This window comes from Dermacentor variabilis, chromosome 11 (assembly GCF_050947875.1).
Source record: "Dermacentor variabilis isolate Ectoservices chromosome 11, ASM5094787v1, whole genome shotgun sequence".
NCBI lineage: Eukaryota > Metazoa > Arthropoda > Arachnida > Ixodida > Ixodidae > Dermacentor > Dermacentor variabilis.
This window is the reverse complement of record NC_134578.1, coordinates 115,115,527-115,137,379: the sequence shown is the minus strand read 5'-3', so window position 1 is coordinate 115,137,379 and position 21,853 is coordinate 115,115,527. Positions and strand designations below refer to the sequence as shown.

General features: G+C 45.4%; 1 long non-coding RNA gene across 1 annotated transcript; it reads right to left on the bottom strand.

Moving 5' to 3' along the window:
• Nucleotides 1-505: 505 nt before the first annotated feature.
• LOC142563153 (uncharacterized) lies at nucleotides 506-7,255 on the bottom strand. Its single transcript, XR_012824311.1, has 3 exons — nucleotides 7,117-7,255; nucleotides 6,088-6,223; nucleotides 506-676 (listed from the first exon to the last, which is right to left on the bottom strand). It is a non-coding gene; the product is annotated as an uncharacterized LOC142563153 (long non-coding RNA).
• Between the last annotated feature and the right edge of the window lie 14,598 nt (nucleotides 7,256-21,853).

Here is a 21,853-nt window from a genome sequence, read left to right as displayed (position 1 = left end):
CACCGAACTCCTTGCCCTGTGCACGTTGCTGTCTATTTTCATGAGCCTAGATCCTGATGCAACCACTGGTGCCACGCTGCTATTTTTAAAGGCCACCACTAGGTGAAGCGCCAGGGACCGCCCAGGCCAGGGGACATCGGCTTGGTCCGATACACAAACGACAGTAAACTTCGAATTGACAGGACTACGAATTGTATTAGTAAATTCTTAACTAACCGGTACCAATTTGTAACTACTAATTAACTTTCTTCGCGTTCGCTAGTAAGATCTGGTGTGCCACAAAGCTCTGTATTGGGACCAATTTTATTCCACCACAAACATGGCTCCACACAATAGTTTTGTTTGAAAACATATGTGAGTGCATATGCTTGTATTGGACAGCGAGAATAATTAAGAGTCAGTAAGCAATGTCAAATAGTACATGCAATCTGGCATACAAAACAAAAGGAACCGGTCACTATTTAGTAATAGTTTTCCTTTCTGTGGAACAACTTCACCCTTGAAAAGTTCCTCATTCTACAAAGGTTTATATAGTGAAATATAGAAATATTTGGATGTATTTGAGTTATCACCTGGCCCAAGGAACTTCTAGTGGCAGCCTCTCTCGATCTCGCAATTCCTGGCACTGCCCAATATACAGCATGCCTGACTGCTGCAGTGGTCAAGTGCTCTGCAGCTGTAGGAAACCGAGGGATAAGGGTTGATTGCACAATTTATGGCATTTCCAAATTTTTAACTTAGTACCATCTCTATACTATGTCGACACTATATGCCACTAGACCATTGCTGTGCTCCAGTCATCATAATATTAATTCGTAAACACAAGCTATACAACTGTTTAGGCAAAATTTTAAACTGCGCGAGGAAGACAGGACGTGAACTGAAACATAGACGCAGACAAAGCACAGGCTTCCAACTGGTTTTATTTTGTGAAAGCAAAGAATATATAAGGTACTTCAATATAGCAAAACAAGGAGCAATTGCAAATAATTTGTGCACGAGGTATTGATGAAAAATATCAAGGCCATGTATGCCTTAAGAGTGCAGGAGAGTCTTAATGTGCCCATCTAAGACTTTAATTCTTTCCTTGAGAATCTCCTCTTGCAGTGCAGGAGCTGCGACAGCAAAAGCTGCCTGCCTTATGAGGAACAGAATAAATTCCTTTCGAAGGCAAACTCAAGAACAGAAAGAGAAGTCATCAAGGCATTCTACATCGCTAAAAGGTGTGACAACTAAGTTAGCTCACCTTCTTGATCCCTATCAAGGAAAAAAATAGAATTCTTAGATGGGCACATTGGGACTCTACAGCGCTCTTAATGCACAGGTGGCCTTGCTATTTTTTGTCACTGCCTCGTGCACAATTTCTTTGCGAATGTTCTTTGTTTTGCCATTTTGAAGAACCTTATAAACTCTTTGACTTCACCAAACAAAGCCAGTCGGAAGTCTACACTTTGTGCATGCATCTATGTTTTTGTTCATGTCCTGTCTTCCTCGCAGAGTTTAAAATTTTGCTGAAGCTACGAGCTGACTAGCCCGAAACATGCCTTACTTCAGTGTACAGCTGGGCTTGTTGGTAAAGCTACACAATGCAGCTCAAGTGTGTGTCTGCTCTTCTGTGTTCTCATGATGTGGCTCAGCATTGAGTGCATGTGTAGTTTCAATACTGGCTACTATATTTTAACGACTAATATAATTTCTATCTTCAACTTCCAGCCAGACAGAGTACCTCATACTACATTCTGAACATTGCTGCAGTGTAGCAGAATTTCTGTCTAATGCATTGGCCTTTACCACCAAATGCCTGAGAAATTAAAAAAAGTTATCTAGATTACAAGCACAGTGGGGATTCATGTTACAGGAGGCATACTGCAGGTAAATGGCTACATAGTGTTAGTTCAGGTTCTTCCAAACATTGCAGTGTTGACCAATGTGTTTGTGTATGGTGACTGATTGCATATATGACACAAGCTTTGTGAGGAGAGTACGATTGCAAAGGCATGGTTTCTTTGCCTCTTTCCTAACACTTTGTGGCGGCTGCTGTTTTGACGAGTGGAAAACTTGGCTTATGCAGTATGCGCAAATGGGTTTGAGACTTTTAAGACCAATTTCCTTGAGGCAAAGTTTAGCATAGAGCCAGTTTTGTCACAAGGAAGTTATTCCTACTCACACATGCCTGTTTTTTTTTCATTTAGTTTCAGGTCCACCTAAATTATTGCCATCATGACAGCCGTCACATATAATATGGTAGCATCAATCTTTGTATTAATCATTCGAGTATTGAAATCTAAAAGTTTGCAGCAGTGTAAAAGGACAGGAGGACAAGAGGAGAGAGGAGAAGAGAGATCGCAGTGTAACAGAAATAGGCAAGCACTAATTGAGCGACAAGACCACTGAACACAAGAAAAGCAGATTTAGCTGAAACACAGCAGCCTGTAAGGAAGACACGGAACATAATTCTTTGTGAAGCTTAGTCTGCATCACAGTTTTATATACCATCGGAGATCACGAACATGCCAGAGGCAAAGCATACTGTTACGGGGATGTTGGGAGTATAGAAAGACTGTATTTACAATATATACTGTCACGTGGTAGTGACGGTTGAGAAGGCAGCAAAACTATGATTAACGAAATGAGCATTTTATTGGGCGAACTTGTGCCCTCAAAAGAGGCTACACTCAAAGAAGGATGGTAGCGGCGAACACGATCGGCGGTCGTCGAAAATCTGATGAGCGGATCAAGCGCGTCGGCTTTTATACATCTGTCGTCGAATGTTCCAGAGCAGTCACTGGGACCTGCGTGCCTTCCACAATGTTCCACATTATTCGCGTCGCGCACACATGCAATCAGATAACACAAGTTGCGGTGAAAGACAGTGGATGGAACCATCGATAACATTCCAGAAACTTCTTTTACATGCAGGCGCGTCCTGTGCTGTGCGATAACATTTGTTAGGCGGCGAGAAGTGGTCGCCCAATAAAGATAAAGAAGTACACGTGTCAATATACAAGATGAGGCAGAGTAGTTAAGATGGCTGACCACCAACAGCACGCAGCAGCCAGCGTGCTGCGGTCTTCTTCCTCTCTTTTTTCATCCTTCCATAACAGCACCCCCGGGTGGTGAAGCGCCGTCTCGGCTCATGGTACGCAAAGAATCGCGAGCGAAGTATGGCTTCAGCTGCGAAACATGCAAGACGTCAACAGGCGTCAGACTTGAGGATGCATCAAACTGAAGTGGCGAAATCTCGTAATTTACATCGTTAACTTGAGTCAGGACTTCATAAGGCCCTGTGTAGTGAGAGAGCTGGGGTGAGGACCTTCTTTAAACGACTAAGCAGGCTAGCACTCATCACAGGTATGCGGGCTCCACTGTCGATGAGTGCTTGGACAGCTATGCTGTCTATTTGAACGCCAATTACACTTCTCCTTGTGTGCAAGACGGAGGATTTGCTGCAGCATTAGGCAATGCACCTCCTCCGAGGGCTGCATTTCTTAGTTTTACGAACGGGTGCGGCCAAACACCACAGGGGACGAAAGGCGACGTGGCTGTGGCGAACGCGAAGATGGGCGACGTGTTTGCGGTGAACGAGACTGGTGTCCGTGCGGCGATGGTGAGCGACTGTACTACATGTTCCTAGCAGAGTTGGCTCTGTTAGATTCGGCGGTGGGCGAAACATTGCGGGCATTTTCATCAAAACGGCTCAGGTTGGTTGGTATGAGAAGTGTTAAGGGCCATGAGTTGTGACAGTATCAGGCGACATGACCAATGTGGCAGCAGGTGAAACATATCGGCTTGTCATCCGCAGTTCTATACTCAGTCGGGTTGCGATAATGCGGAGAGAAGCATCGGGGTGGAGCAAAAATAGCAGAAGGGCGTTTGTTAGCTCTGGGATTGGCAACAGCACAGACAGAACGTAAGCCAATGTTTTCAAGTTCCTGGTGAATGATGGCTTGTAAGAAGGGGACTGAAAATGTTGTAGCATCAGGGATAGGCAAACAGAAATGCAGGCGCCATCGCATCCAATTCACGTCAACGATTCGCACCACATCTTCCGATGGCGACGCGTGCTGCTGTGTGGGTTGATCTTCACATGTTGGCATTGCAGCAGTAGTAAGAAGTGTCGCGAATGGTTGCAAGACGCATCGGCTTTTGGCGTGCTGGAATTGTCGGCACTCTTTAAAGATAACATTAACTGTAGAGTAGCTTTTGCACATGAGCAGATTAAAGGCGTCGTCAGCAACCCTTAAGCACATGCCCGACCTTCTCAGCTTCTGTCATGTCGTGATCGGGTTTGCTTTACGACAAAGTGCCAGCATGTCTTGGATGTACAAGAGATAGGACTCCGTAGGGGATTGGGCACAGGAGGCCTGTTCCTGTTTTGCGTCAATTTTACGGCCAGCTGGTTTGCCAAACAACTCTGTCAACTTCTCTTTGCATTGGTCCCAGCTGGTTAGCTCCTCTTCGTGGTTTTCATACCACACCTTTGCCGTGCCTCTTAGGTAGAACAACAGGTTAACTAGCACACGCGTGGGGTCCCATCTGTTGATTCCACTCCCACGTTCGTACATAGCCACCCACTTTTCAACATCGCTGCCATTGGTCCCACAGAAAAAAAGTTCCAGGATCCTTGGGTTGCGCAACCACAACCTTGGCTATGCCCGATTACAAGGTACAGCAAGATGCTACTTTACCCCCAGATGTCACCTCTTATGACATTTCAAGGCAGCGAGACTGAGACTGCACTGTATTCAGCGGCACTGACAACCATGATGTAGAGGTTTGACTTTCCCCCTATGTACAACACATCAGCAGAATAAGAACAAGGAAATGCCCCACACAGGTGCATGGCACTAAGCTGGACGCACTACCTGCTGTATGCAAGAGAGAATAAGGAAGAATGAGCTTCCCGTTACTCCTCAGCACCTACCTACAACTGCTTTTATGGGCACAGCATTGAAGCTGCAATTGAGGTAATGCCTAACACCACATGAAATACAAAGCACAATACGTCAACACAGAGAAACCAAAACAACTGCACACACTTCTCACCGAAATAGACACAACACCTGCTTTGTTGCATCTGAGCTGAAACGGGTGAATCCCAAACTCTGTGTCACATAACATCTGAAAAATTAGCTGCTACGAGAGAACCAATGAGATTAATCTGGCGCGCTATGCATGCATTTTTAGCCTAATGGGTAAAGAATTGGGCTGCTGCACTAAGGACCCTGATTAACGACCCACCATCAGGCACATTACTAACTATTATTGAGCCTATCTGACTGGATGTACGAAGAAGCCAGGAGACAGCTCATGATAATGCTTTGCATAAGAGACAACGAAGCTGAACCCACGTTTTCTGCCTTGTGCTTGCAATGCTCTACCAAGTGAGCTTCAACGGCAGTTGTCCCAATGTCAATTTTCTTGGATAGCTGCGCATATGTACTGAGCATAGCCGTGGGAGTGCTAGGCAGCAGCACTCACAGTTATGATGGCAGACGTGTAGCATCCTTTAAAACACCCACATTACAAAGCACATGATCTTAGAAGCTGACAACTGGCTAATAAAAACTCGTTTTCTACCATGGGGCCCCAAGCCGGCCGAAATCAAAACATTTGTATCTTATGAATGAGAAAAATCAGGGGAATCATGCAGCTCAATTTTTTGTTTATAACAAGGATGTGATGGCAACAGACAATGAAGCAACAGTGACTATATAGAAAAATGGGTTAGACCTGACGACAATCATTGGCAGCTCACATTATAATGCTTTCTTTACAATTTATTGTCTCAAGACATCTGGCAGCAAATCCTCTGGATTCTTCTTCTACTATGTCTTTTGCAACTGAAATTTTAAATGTGCGTAATACTTCATGGCAACTTAGAACACTTAAATGGTCAAGCATCTCCATACTTTAAATTTGTGGACTAGCTTTGTCACCTTTCTAGAACAATAACTCTCTGGTGTCATACATCACTCAAACCAACTAATTCTCGCTCAAACCACTACTTATTAAATCTACCTTTAGATGCAGCAGTACCTGCATTAGACGCAGCTGCATACCCTTTTAGCAAATGGATATACATACCACGCTCAGACTGAGCAAACCAAACAAACCAACAGCAACCAGTACTTGTGTCCATTTGTCTTCAATGAGGCAGAGACAGGCCAGGTCTCGATAAACACAACAAATATAAGGTGCAGGCAGAGTAAATAAGCAGAAGCTGTAAAAACAGCAGCAAAGTGAAACAACTTAGACAAGTTTGCACACAGTCAGCGATCTGGGCCGAAGACAATTTACAACGTTACTGCCACAATTAGAAGCAAATGTTCCTCATGCAACAAGAAAAAACACGTTTTAGGTGTAAACAGCACGACTGCGCGGAGTTGGTTGATATTCTAAAAACAGCACAGGCAACAATTAAAGCAGACACATTACTTGCGTCATCTGTCTTCTTGCTGTTCTTACAATGTCGGTCACGGTTGCAAAGCTACGCACATGATCTATGAACGAAAGCCACGGACGTGCATATAAAGCTTGGTGAGCCGATTCATACTAATATATATATGTTTAATTTTGAAAGTTCCCGTAAAAGTGATAGTAGCAGCAGCAGTGAAGTGGTTTCGTTTACCAGCTCGCAAAGGAGCTACTAAGAAGCTTTAAGTGAAGGAAGTATACGCTTTCGTTATCTCACTGCAACGAATGAAAGCCTCTGACGCCCATACCGCGGTCAGCAGTGAGAAAGGTAATGAAATGCAGCAATGCGCTGCATGGGTAAATAAGAAGGGCATAGCGTAGTCATCCTATAGAGATGGAGAAAAATAGACTTAAGAACGCGATAAACATCATAGGACGACATCCACGCTAGTTGAGTGCATGCATTTCTGGCGCGTGGAAGATGTCCCTGTTTTCTTTTTTCATTTTTTTACATCAGTGCAACGCGTAGGAACTGCAGTGTTGAAGGCACGAACGAATAAATTATACTGCGATCACTGCGGGACTTGCGACAACCGTTTCGTGTTCCTTCGAATTTCGAGATCACATCGACCACAGCTCGAATGCGCAACCGGTTTTTTTACATGTCAGCAAGAGAACGGGTAATCGCACAACACTTACCGTTGCTCCAAGTACGTCGCGGTAGCACCAGCAGCTGGGCAACAAATGTCATCAAGCCCTGGCCCACCGCAGTGTCCGCAACTTGAAGCTTCTAAGTATTCGCCAAAAACTAAAAGCGGACCACATCCATACGTACGCGCGCGAACGAGACGCGAGCCATGCCGTCTGAGTTCGAGAGTAGTTATTTCATAAAAGCAAGAACAAACAACAATGTGACGTCACATCCGGTAAAGCCAACTTGTTCTCCTTTCTCACCTTTTCTCAGCTAACGCATGCGCAGCGACCACGGAGCCCTCGGGGGCGATATTCAGGTCGGCTCGCCCGGCTGCCTGGCATCACCAATCACGTGGCCACCTTGGTCACATGATTTGACGACGGTATCGCCACCTTGCGCAAGGTTGGATCGCGTTGATGGGTTGTTGAATATTGTAGAAGCCGCTAAAGAGGCTGACGCGCCGTGGCGTGGCGTTTTCAGTCGTTTGCAAAACATATTCACCCCTCGTTTTTAAGCTGTCTGGCTTCCAACGTTATCAAAACGTATTCACCCCTCGTTTTTAAGCTATCTTGTTTGGAACGTCTTTGATGCGTCGATTTTGGTCAAAAATCCGTTTCAGACGTTTAATCCCTTAATACGACGTTTTCAAGACTTTGTGTGCTACCTGGGTAGGGGCATCGAAGGTAACGTTCTGGCGGACCAGATGGCCACGTCAGTTGCATCACAGTCAGCTAATCCCACCGCTGCAGTTCTTGTCACAGACCTGAAGCCCTTCTTACGGAGGAAACTACGGAACCAGTGGCAACGCCTATGGGACGCGGAAACAAATAATAAGCTCCACGTGATAAAGCCACAGTTAGGATTCTGGCCTTCTGTAACAAAATCACGCCGGACAGATGTCCTATTCTGTCGTCTAAGAATAGGACACACATTTGGCACACATAACTTTTTACTCAGCGGAAACGAGCCTCCAACCTGTGGTAGATGCGGGGAGAGGCTGACCGTCCTCCACGTACTTCTGGAGTGTCGGAAAGCCGAATCTGAAAGAAAGAAACATTTTCCCGTAGCATACCGCCAGCACATCCCCCTTCATCCAGTAATGTTACTCGGCCCAGAACCGCTGTTTGACTCCAGCGCAGTCCTGGGCTTCCTGAAAGATGTATTACATGTTATTAGCCCCACACACTCGTAGCGTCTCCTCTGTTTAGAGGATGCCGCTGTGACAGATGTTTCATATAGCACATGCCTCTAGGCCCTGGTGTTTCAAGGGCTCTGGCGAGGCAGTGGTGCTCCATGTAACTTCACCATCTATTTTCTGTATTGCATCACACTTTCACGATGGATTTTATTACACATAGAACACGTCCTTTGTCATCGACATAGTCTTATTACAGATAGATTTTACGCACTCTAGAGCGAATATTTTTAAGGCCCCTATACAGCCCCTTTACATTAACCCCATAGAACTCATAACTACATTGCGAACTTATCAACACTGCCTTGGCGCTCTTTGGCCACACTTGGCCCTTGCGCCAATAAACACTACATATCCTCATCATCATGGCACTCTTTGGCCATATCTGGCCCTTGCGCCACTAAACCACACATTCATTCATATGTTTCCGGTTGGAAGGAGTGCACAGTCTTTTCTATATTTATTTTTCATTCACTTCTATGTTGCTCGTGTTCGTACATGGGGCATGCTACCTAATTCTACCGGTCGATTCGACACGTTGCGCCCCGCAGGGGCGTCTGCGTCAGCAGGCGTTTGGTGTGTTGCGACACCACGTACCCGAGCACACGAGGGTTGGACCATCCCGCGTTTAACCGTGCGTCGCTTAGCCGTGTCCGGGGAAAAGGGGATCCTGGGGGTTGAGCCGATGCTGGGTGTTCGGACCTTTAAGGCCCCCCGGCGGAGGCAACACACCCCTTTGGCCTCGGCTTCACGTAGACGGCACCCCCGGACTGACCCACCCGGGGGAAATCGGTAGTTGCCTTTTCCTGTCTCTCTCTCCCTCCAGCCTTCGTCTTTCTCTTACTTTTTCATCTTTCCTGTCTTCTCCTAGCTTCCGTTTACTTCCAATATTTCCAGGCAGCAAGGGTTAACCTTGTGTGAATAACCAACCTAGGTTATCTCATATTTGGTTATAGTGATGACGTACAGCTGGCGTTTGCAGGACCTGTTTTTACAGTCCCTGTAACGTCCCCTTGTAGGGCTCCACGGTGGGTGGTTGGCGTTATTGCCGAAAATTACATTATTCTATGGCTAGTTCCTTCCCTCCCCTCCCAGATCGCCCTCAGAAAAGAGGGCGCACCGAAGATGTATTTCTGTTTTTTGGACGACAAAGACCCAACTTCCCACGATTTCACGTCATTCATTCGGAAAAGTCAGATAAACAAGTACGCACAATCTCCCCATTTCCATTTTCGAAGTCTTTAACTGAGGCTCTTGGTCCAGGTTACAAGGCATCAAGGATGGCAAGTGGAGATCTCCTTTTGGAGCTCCGTGACCTGAAACAATACGAAAAGCTACCGAATCTAGTGTGTTTTGGTGACTGTCAAGTGACAGTGACTCCGCACCGCACTATGAACACTACACGCGGCGTTGTCTCAGATGATGACCTGCTTCAGCTGACAGAGGCAGAGCTCCTAGAGGGCTTCAATGAGCAAAATGTTGTTAATGTGAAAAGAATAAAAATGAGGCGCGATGGTAAAGAAATTGCAACCAAACACCTAATTCTCACCTTCAATTCAAGTGTCCTGCCCGAATCAATCGAGGCCGGGTACATAAACCTCCGTGTCAGGCCTTACGTGCCTAATCCACTCCGATGTTTCAAATGCCAGCGCTTCGGCCACAGCTCGCAGAGCTGCCGAGGCCGCCAAACTTGTGCTAAATGCAGTGCCAAAGAACACACCACTGAAACTTGTGAGAACGCTGTCCGCTGTGTAAACTGTGATGGGGAGCACGCCGCGTACTCACGGTCGTGCCCATCCCGGAAGAAAGAAAAGGAAATTGTTACAATTAAAGTCAAGGAAAATATCACTTTTAAAGAGGCACGCAGACAGGTTTCATACCTGCCCAAGAAAAGATTTGCCGATGTGACGCGTCAGGGGGCAGCGTCACAACGGCCTCCGGCGGCTGTCCGGCCCACAGTCAGTGAGTCGGCAGTTACGCCGCCTGCTCCCGCGGCGGTTGCAGCTAGCGCTGCTCCGTAAACCGAGGAGAAGGGACCATCGACCCCGAAGGTGGGCGCAGCCGAGGCTGCCTCAACTTCCCAGGTCCCTTCCAGCGCTGGCAACAGCCAGCGCAGCCAAATCCCTCAGGGAGCCCCATCGAACTCCGGGCTGCTGGGCGCAGGGGTCTTGCCCTCCAAGGCGGGACTCACCCTGAAAACTTCTCGCTCGCAAGAGCAAGTGTCCGGAGCCTCACTAGAGGCAATGGACACAACACCTATCCTCAAGGCGCACCAAGCGCCTAAGGAGCGGCGAGGCTCCCTGGAACGCTCCAGAAAGGGCAGAACTCCCGTTACAGGGCCTCGAAAGGGCTCTGTAATTTAATCTCTGTAATTTCCATAATCACTACTTCTGTTTCTGTACACACAGCACCTATTTACCACCAACATGGATACACAGATAATTCAATGGAACGTCAGAGGTCTCCTTAGAAACCTTGATGATGTACAAGAACTCATCCACAAACACAATCTAAAAGTTCTGTGTTTACAGGAAACACACTTAAAATCTATACACACAAACTTTCTCCGAAAGTATGTTACGTTTCGCTAGGACCGCGAGAATGCTGTCGCAGCATCTGGCGGTGTAGCCATTATTGCTGACAGAAGTGTAGCGTGTCAGCATTTAAAGCTCCAAACGGCCCTTGAGGCCGTGGCCGTTCGAGCCGTACCTTTAAATGAACTCATTACAACCTGTTCTCTGTATATACCACCACATTATCACCTTCACAGACGCGACTTAAGTCATTGATAGATGAGCTCCCGGACCCCTATTTTATTCTTGGTGATTTTAATGCACACAGTACTTTGTGGGTCGATTCACGCTGTGATGCGCAAGGTCGCGTCATTGAACAGGTGCTTTTTTCCTCTGGAACATGTCTCTTGAACACGAAGGAGCCCACATATTTTAACCTGTCCAACAAGTCATTCTCTGCCATAGATCTTACCATTTTATCGCCGACGCTTTTACCCTATTTAAATGTAATGTGCTTAACATCCCGTATGGTAGTGACCAATTCCCAATAATCCTAACTACGCCGGAACAAGATCAACTTCCCCCGCAGGTCCCTCGGTGGAAGATTGACTCAGCCGATTGGGAACAGTACCGAACTCTTACTCACATGACGTGGACTGAGATGTCTGGTATAACCATAGATGATGCTGTTGCATATTTTACAGCTTTTATACTGGATGCCGCCTGTAAGTGTATTACACAAACGAGCGGCATGGGTTCCAAGCGGCGTGTTCCCTGGTGGAACGATGCATGCAGGCAAGCACGGAGGAACCAGAACAAAGCGAGGGCGATATTTCGCGATTCTCCAACAGCTGAAAACCTGGAAAACTTTAAACATGTCAAATCCCAGGCAAGGAGAACGCGCCGAGAAGCAAGACGAGAGAGTTGGGCGAATTTTATATCAAGCATCAACTCGTACACAGATGAGACAAAAGTATCGAATAGAGTGGAAAAAGTTAATGGACAACAAACGTACTCCCTGCCTTTAGTAAATAGCCACGGAGAAAGCCTGGAAGATCAAGCCAACTTTCTTGGCACACACTTTGAACACGTATCCAGCTCCTCACACTACACCGAAAGATTCCTAAAGAACAAAACGCGAATAGAACAGCAAAAGTTACAAAGAAAATGTGCTAAAGTGTGGCGTACAACGAACCATTCTCCATAGCAGAACTGCAGGCAGCACTGAACTGTTGTAATACATCCGCCCCTGGTTCAGACCGCATAACATATGAGGTGTTGAAACAACTGCCGCCCGAAACACAAAAAACCCTCCTTTCCCTTTACAACGTTATATGGTCCTCCGGCGAGATCCCCTCTGCTTGGAAGGAGGCTATTATAATTCCAATACTGAAGCACGGAAAGGATCCTTCCTCAGTATCAAGTTACAGACCTATAGCACTAACAAGTTGTCTCTGCAAAGTATTCGAAAAAATGATTAACTGTCTCCTACTACACTTCCTCGAATCAAACAATTTGCTCGACCCATACCAGTGCGGGTTTCGGGAGGGTCGATCCACCAGTGACCATCTTATACGCATCGAGGCACGTATCCGTGAAGCTTTCATCGCTCCTTTGTATCACCCTTCCTGAGATCAACGTCATCTAATATCTTACCTACCTCCTATTCAACTGTTAACGCCATTTTTTACCCTTCAATTCCATAATGGCTTTTATTATTCACTGGAACTGTAGAGGTCTTTTACATAAGTTAGGTGACATTAAAGACCTGCTATTTAACTTCTCTCCTGTGGCCTTATGCTTACAGGAAACAAACCTAGGTGAAAAACACAAACATATTTTAAAAGGTTTCACTGTTGTACAGCGCGACCGTACTCAGATGAACCGTCTTTGGGGTGGTGTAGCCATTATTGTGCAGGGCGGTATTGCAGTTAGAGAAGTTCCGATTACCAGTCACATAGAAGCCGTTACTGTCACTGTTATAACGCACAAAACCATCACCATTTGCTCGCTGTATATCCCACCCCACACCCATTTTACCACTAAACATTTAGAAAATATAACAGGTCAATTACCGGAGCCATTTGTTTTAGTGGGGGATTTTAATGCTCACGGTACTCTTTGGGGCAGTATCAAAACTGACCAAAGAGGGCAAATGGTTGAGGGCTTTATTCTATCCAATGATATCTGCCTTTTAAATTCGGGTGCACCAACATATTTTTCACCAACTTCCCGTACTTTTAGTTGTTTAGATTTAGCTTTTTCCTCACCATCTCTTTTTAATGATTTTAAATGGGAAACCGTCGACAAGTCTTATGGCAGTGATCACTTGCCCGCAATCATCAAATTTTTATCATTACCACCAACCTTAATCACAAGGCCACGCCAGTGGAAATTACAGCTCGCTGACTGGCCGCTTTTTACGGAAAACGCGAGACTGGAAGTTGTCTTTTCACAAGAACTAAGCATTGATGAACTTAATAAAAAAATCACTGAAGTAATAATCTCTGCAGCAGAAAAAGCAACACCCCAGTCATCCGGTATTGTACACAAAAGGTTAAATCCCTGGTGGACGAACGAGTGTACCGAAGCCAAAAAGAAACAAAATAAGGCCTGGGGAATCCTACGTAGGTACCCCACTTATAGCAACCTTTTAAATTTCAAACAGGCCAAAGCCAAAGCACGATTTATTCGAAGGCAGGCAGAGAAATCGTCATGGCAAAAATATGTATCCTCAATTAATAATACGGTCACGTCAAAACGAATGTGGGACCAGGTAAGAAAGTTTAGAGGAGAGTACACATCATACACAATTCCACTACTCACATGTCCAGGCACACAAACAACACTGCAGGACCAGGCGAACTTATTAGGCGAACATTTTTACAAGGTCTCAAGCTCAGCAAACTACTCAAGTGACTTCTTAAAATATAAAATGTCGGCGGAGAAACAGAGACTGCCCACTACTGGGGCTTCAAATGAACCTTATAATAACGCCCTCACAATGCAAGAATTGAACAGGGTTCTCTCTGCCGGTAGAAAAACAGCAACAGGCCTTGACCGTGTCCACTACACAATGTTGGCACACCTCTCTCAAGCATCAACAGAAACACTTCTTAAATTTTTCAACAAGATCTGGGAATCTGGAATAATGCCCACAGACTGGAAAAATGCAGTAATAGTGCCTTTTTTGAAATCAGGTAAATCCACAACGTCCCCAAGCAGCTACAGACCCATTGCCTTAACAAGCTGTCTAGCCAAAACCTACGAGAGTATCATAAACATAAGGCTGACATTCATCCTTGAATCACGGAATCTAATAGACGTGCACCAGTGCGGATACAGAAAGGGCTGCTCAACAACTGACCACCTCGTACGACTAGAACATGAAATACGTAACGCGTTTCTACACAAACAACACTGTCTCACAGTATTTTTCGATCTAGAGAAAGCGTATGATACCACTTGGCGATATGGAATTTTAAGAGACCTGGCTGAATTGGGAGTGCGTGGCAGAATGCTAAACTGTCTATCTGATTTTATGGCAAATAGAACATTTCAGGTGCGTCTCGGCGCAATACTTTCCCGTACATTTACACAGCAAAATGGCGTTCCACAGGGTTGTATTCTGAGCACGACACTCTTCATAATCAAAATGAATTCTGTTAATAAGATCATACCATCCTCTGTTATGCACTCCATATATGTCGACGATCTGCAAGTTGCTTGCCGCGCCTCAAATCTATCCACTTGCGAAAGACTACAAATAACCATAAATAACCTTACACAATGGGCTGACAAAAATGGATTCCGTTTTTCAACAGACAAAACTGTTACAGTTCTCTTCTCCCAGAAACGAGGATTACACTTGAACCCAGTTCTCACATTGCATGGCACAACCTTGCCGGTCAAAGAACACAATAAATTTCTAGGCGTAACGTTTGACACAAAGCTGAACTTCCTGGCCCACATTAACACAACTAAAATTAGAGCAAATAAAGCATTAAATATCCTCAAGGTGCTATCACACAAGCACTGGGGATCTGACCAAACTTGTCTACTACGTATATACTGGTCCCTCGTACGTAGCATCCTCGACTACGGTAGTGTAGTTTATGGTGCAGCTAGGCAGTCATACATCAAGCGACTCGATCCAGTTCATAATCTCGGCCTACGACTGGCAAGCGGTGCCTATAGAACATCGCCTGTCCAAAGTTTATATGTTGACTGCAATGAGCCGTCCTTACAGCAACGCAGAGCACTGCTTACACTTTCCTATGTACTACGAGTTCGATCATCACCACAACATATATGCTACAACATCGTTACACAGTGCATATCAAGGATACACTACACAAGCAAACCGAACATGATTCGGCCACTAATCTTACGATACGAAGAATACTGTCAGGCTTATGATGTTCCTCACGAGGCCCTGCAGGTTGCTGAAAGGCCACCAAGTTTGCCACCATGGTACAACTTTTCACAGCTATGTGACTGGACACTAACACATCTAAAGAAAAAAGACATCCCGCAAGAACACATAATACAAGAGTTTCGAGCTATACAAGAAAAATATAAACATTACACGGATTTTTACACCGACGGCTCCAACACACAAGAATACGTAGGTGTCGGAATAATTACGAAAAATTGGCAAAATAGCATTCGGATAAATAACTTTTCTTCAGTGTTTACCGCCGAAGTTTTCGCAATATGGACGGCAGTAAAAAAAATTACCAGTGACAAGCAGACGAATGCTATCATATATACCGATTCGTTAAGCGCACTCAGAGCCCTAAACCTTAACTCCGCGTCCGAACCCTTACTTGGTGACATCCTAAACATGTTGGCTTATAACGAATATGGAAGAACAATACGATTATGCTGGGTCCCAAGCCATGTCGGGATACCAGGGAATGAAGCAGCAGATAGATGCGCGTTCATGGCAGCACACAAAGGTATAACGCAAACAACACTTCCATACCAAGACAGTATCCGAGCTATTCATAAGGCCCTGACATTAAAGTGGCAACTAGAATGGGACACATGCAGAAATAACAAGTTACAATAAAACCCGTGCTTAGAGAATGGAAGTCGTGCTGTCACCAACAACGCTTCTATGAGGTGATCCTATGTAGACTCCGAATCGGGCATACGCACCTGACCCACAATTTCCTACTTCAAAACGAAAACCCGCCAACTTGCGAGAAGTGCCATGAACCACTCACCGTTATGCACATTATTATGGCATGTCCAAATATTGAAACACAGAGACACAAGCTTTTACAGAATCTCTATAACTTGCACATACCTTTACACCGCGCCTCAATAGTCGGAGATGAACCGCTAGTACCTTTCGCTGACTTGTTCAGCTTTCTAGAAGAAACCGGTTTTTTACACAGACTCTAAAATAACGCTGCTTCCACTGTTTAACATTTGAATCCTTAATATCTTGTCCCTGGCGCAGCATGGCCTTAGTTGCTTTTGCGCCATAAAACCCGAATTAACTAACTTATGTCCCCTGCTGTACGGCTCCCGCCGTGGCAGTGGCAACCAATAGACTGTGATACATCTTTCGTAGCTGCTACAAAGCACGCGCGTGTCGCGCATATACAAACGTACTTCCTCGAGTTACAGCACAAATATTCCTCTCCAGAATTCTTTACAGACGCATCAAAGTGTAATTCTGGCGTATCTTACGCAGCGGTCGGTCCATCCTTTTCAGATGCCGGTGTTCTGCACCCTAACACAAGTATTTTCACAGCAGAGGCCTACGCGATATTGGCTGCCGTTAAATACATTAATGAATTTAATATCCCAATGGCAGTTATATACACAGACTCATTGAGCGTCGTAAATGCTTTGAAAACTGTCAAGAAATATCAAAACCCTGTAATTGTATCTCTATTCAGCATTATGCACCACCTATGCGTCCAAGCAGCATATCGTAGTATACTGGGTGCCGGGGCACCGCGAGATTGAAGCAAACGTGTTAGGTGACCAGCTAGCCACATCCGTCCACGCGAACGCTTGCAACTCTTCCACGACTGTCCCTGTAATGGACCTTAAGCCCTCCCTAAGGAAAACACTCAGGGCTTACTGGCCGGGGTTGTGGGATAATGAAACAGAAAATAAACTGCATGTTATCAAGCCATATCTTGGCAACTGGCCGCCGGTGACAAAGAACCGCCGCACGGAAGTAACACTTTGCAGACTAAGAACAGGACACACATACAGTACACACGCATACCTTTTGTCCGGTGGTGATCCACCCACGTGTGATAAATGTGGTGAGCCACTTACCGTGCTTCACATCCTGATGCAATGCAGGGAATTAGACGCAAATAGGAAAAAGCATTTTCCATTACCACAGCGGCAACAAATTCCACTTCATCCTCAAATGATTATAGGTATGGAACCTCTCTTTAAACATGAATCCCTGTTTCAATTTTTAAAAGCTGTACATAGTTTTTATATTATAGCCCCAGGAAATCCGTAGCACAGCCTCTTAACAGAGGTTTCTGCTGCGGTAGCTGCATTAAAGGAAAGCACCTGCCTCCTAGCCTTTGGACTCAAAGGCCTTAAGGAGACAGATGTGCTATTTCCATATTCATGCATTTTAGTCCCATGGTCACTTGTCATTCGTGCTATACCCAGAGACCACTCCACGTATCACTGTCATAATTTTATACTATATATCGTTTTATGCTTATACGATAGCAATTAATTTTAGGCCACTTTACAGCCATGTTACACCCCATCATCGTAACTCACCAATCAGCGCTTAACACATCATTATCAGTCGTGGCGCTCTTTGGCCACACCTGGCCCTTGCGCCACTAAACAACACACATTCATCGACACGTTGCGATCCGTCCCGGCCTGTGCCGTATCAAAATTTTCAGTGGGCCTTGCGGTAAATAAAAAGAAATGAAGGAAATGCGCGTAGTATATTACACTTGCGCACAGGCTTGAAACGAAGGCCTCAAAGAAGGTCACCTTGAGCGGTCGCATTCAGGCGGAAGTAAGCATTCCCCTTGCGCGTGTTTTCCGCTTGCCTGCTCCGTTTTCTACGAGGTTGCCGTCGTTGCCCTATTGGAAAATCCTATCTAAATTCAAACTGGGTTATACAGGTTTACACTGGATTTAACAGGGAGCTGTTTAGCAAGAAACAGGTATAAACAGGACCAGTTTACACACGAACAGGTTTGAACGGCGTCCCGTTTGGCATGCAAAGAGGTATAAACAGGACTAGTTCACACACGAACAGGTCTGAGCGGGGTACCGTTTCGCATGCAAGCAGGTTTAGGCACGACCAGTTTACGCAGAAATGGGTCTTAACAGGGGCCCTGTTTGCAACTAAACTGGCTTATACTGGACGCAGTGGCACCATATAGGGTCGCCTGTTTGGCACAAAAGCTGGTTTAATCTGGAGCTTTGTGGCAACAATACTGGATGGTATCATGCATACCAGTTTATTGCTTGAATAGAACTGGGGAGGAACTTTTTTAGTGTTCGACATCCTGACAATTTAGCCCCTAGTGCTAAGTTGGGGCCATTATCAGGCTCTACAGAAATTGCTTGACCAGTGGCTGGCGTTGTAGCTTTCAAGTAAAGCTGCATGCACGCACACATACACACAAACAAAGCGATTTCGCAGGCAGTGTCCTTTATTAACACGTAGACTTTTGAAAAGCTCTGAAACACTAACGACGCATACAGCACGCGGTCGCGCACGCACGCACACACAAGCAAACAACGCAGCCTGTGTACGAAAGCGTCGGCAACAGACAGTACGGACATTCATATACCGGTGTCACACGAACATTTAGATCGCGATCAAGCCCGATCCGAATCGTAATTCTCGACTGCGATTGGCTCCCGCGCGCTGCTTGCGCAAAGGAACTAATCAAAAACTAGAAATTTGATCCGGATCGGGCCTCATCGCAATCGTGCGCCGTGTGACACCTTTAGAGTAACAACACGTTCACAATATAGCAAGAAATCAAGCCACCGTGGCAGCAACGTCCAATGCATGGAGGACACTACTCATGAACAGTACACACCCGAAGAACGACGCACAAAAAACAAGGCGAAACAATGCGTCGATGACACTGCTCTACTCCAAATGTGTCGTTAATTACGCATAAGAAAAACAGGAACACCTTGGAACATTCACAGACCAAACTGCGATATGCTAGCTGCAAATTTCAAACAGATTCCTGGTCCTGCCAAGTTGAAAAAGACAACAGGAATTCCTGCTGCAACTACAGAAATTTCTGTTGTACGACAGAAGTTCCTAACGTTTCTGTAGTTGCGACAGACATTTCTGACGTTACGACAGCAATTCTGACGTCGCAACAGAAACATTCGGTCGCGACGGCCAAGAGTTCTGAAGTCGCAACAGAAGCACTTTCCGTCGCGGCCCTTTAAAATGTCAGTTTCGCATCGGTGGTGTACACTGTACTTTTCTCTTGCGCGGTATTCAATCGTGCTTCTCTGAAGCCGGCAATACTGATAGCACCGACATCGGTGTTAAAGTCGACGTGGCCAATTGTTATAATTGTGCCATGACGACGCGGCACCAGCAACGCCCTACCGGCCTCCTCAAAATCGGCTGCTGATCAAAATCATACTATCTGCGGGAATGGCTGCGTATCCGCTTTGTTTTATTTGGTGAGACGGGGCACACAGGCCTGTGGACTTACATGTGCGGTTACACTGACACATTAGTTAAGGTCCCGGAAATATTGCACAAGCTTATGCGAAGCGGAAAAGAAGATTTGAATTGTTCCACAAAGTTGTGTGAAAAGCTGCTTCGCTCAGGTCTCATTAATCTGGTACAGCGCTGCCGTGATCGAGAAGCCAGTATCCTGTCAGGATGAAGACTCACCCACGAGTGTTTATGTAGCTATTTTGCATTGAACACACGAATTATATGCGAGCTCAAAAGTGTAAAGAGCAAGAGACAACTGTCGAAATTAGCAGTAACAACCCTCAGTGTCCCCTGTCACCGTTGTCTATTTCTGAATTTCTTATTCAATATGGATATCGTTAGAGCAAAATCGATGTTCTAGCACTCCACGATGTACCTGTCGATGGTAACAACACTTTTGCTCTTCTAGAGATGCGGCAGTTCACGCGTTGCAGTGAAAGCGCATCTTGGCGTTTAAAATGCAAATGTAAACAGCAACCCAGATAGCGATTTTCACTGTTGACATAGCCAAAATGTAGCTCGGCCGCCTTCACCCTCCCCTTGTGTGTAGCGACACTCAACGTACGTCGGCTGAGGAATATAAGGCGTCAGCAGCAGTTACTACACGTGCTTAGGCAGCATGAAGTTGATGTTGGTGCAGTGCAAGAGACAAAGATATCGTCTGCTGGTGATGTCAACCTTGCGCTGCAAACTTTTCAACCTGATTACGAGGTGTGTATTAGCCAAGCATGTGGTGCTTCCGCTGGATGCTTTTTGTTAGTCAGAAAGCAGTTAAATCATTCTTCATTGTCGCTGCGTGTTGATGGGGAAGGCCGCCTTATATGCTGTGACCTCTCTTTTCATTCCCGTAATTGGCGATTTATTTGCGTTTATGCTCCCTCAAAAGTGAGTGACAGGAAGGCTTTCTTCCTCTCACTTGCTCCGCTCCTAGATACTGATAGACATTTGGTACTGTTGGGAGACTTCAACTGTGTTTGTCATTCCAGAGACCACTCATACCTAACTAATCGTTATGATGCATGTGCTACTTTCCGTCGTCAGTTAACGGAAGATCACAATCTAATCGACGTGGGCGCCTACACACCATCTTGGGTGCGGTTCACGCACTTTCAAGGCGTCTCCCATGCTCGACTTGATCGTGTGTATGTTTCAACGAATCTCTGGTCTAACATTCACAACTACGCCGTGAAGGCTGTATTTTTCACAGACCACTGTTTAATAGCTGTTTCATGGGGTCCCCGAAAATTTCGCAGGTTTGCTCCAAACTGGGCACTGTGGAAACTTAATACATAACTTTTGCGAGAGGAAAGTTTTGTAAACAAAGTGAAAAAATTATGGCTAGAAATAACACAATGTCAACAGCTTCCTTTGTTTGCTGAATGGAAAATGTTCAAAAATAGAGTAAAAAATTAGGCGATTGCCATTTCATGTGAGCTGCCTCAAAAAAAAAAAAAAAAAAGAAAGCTGAAAAGCATTACCTTCATGATCTACTTCACAAGCTGCACGCTTTCGAAAGCCAGGAACCAGGCTTGTATAGCGATGAAATAAACACAGTTCGCGCACAAATACAGAAATATGAGACGGAGGTGTACAAAGGAACAATGGTGCGTTCACGCACGACTCGCTTCACACAGGAACGGCCCACAAAAAGGGCTCTCGGCGATAAGAAGCGATACGCGCTTTCCAAGCAAATATTAGAAATTTAGTCTGGTGGGTCTATATACAGAGACACGTCCCAAATAATAAGCCTATTTGAAGCTCACTATAAAGATCTTTTCGCTGCAGTTAAACCTTAGAATGGATACGAAGAAAACGCTGATCAGTTTATTTTGCTTATGCCACACTTAGAAGAAGATGATCGACTCAGCGTTGATGGGCCAATAACTCGAGAAGAAATAAATTTTGCCGTCGAAACGCTGCAGAACAACAAGACGCCTGGTCCTGATGGCCTTGGTGCTGAATTTTATATAAAATTTTAGGAATTCCTGTGTCCTTTTTTGGAGCAGCTTTTCGAGGAAGCCTATCAATATGGTGAGCTTCCTCCATCTTTCTATCAGGGCCACACAACCTTAATACCAAAAAGCACTGATGATGAAACAATAAAGAGAGTAAACGGATATAGGCCGATATCGTTATGTAACGTGGATTACAAAATATTTGCAAAAATACTGACAAATTGATTGCAGACAATTATTACTAAATTAGTAGGTGATCATCAAACATGCGGAATTCGAGGCCGCTCTATACATACAAATGTTCATATCGCACGTTCAGTCCTTGAGTGGATAGAGGGTAGTACGGATCAAGTAGCTCTT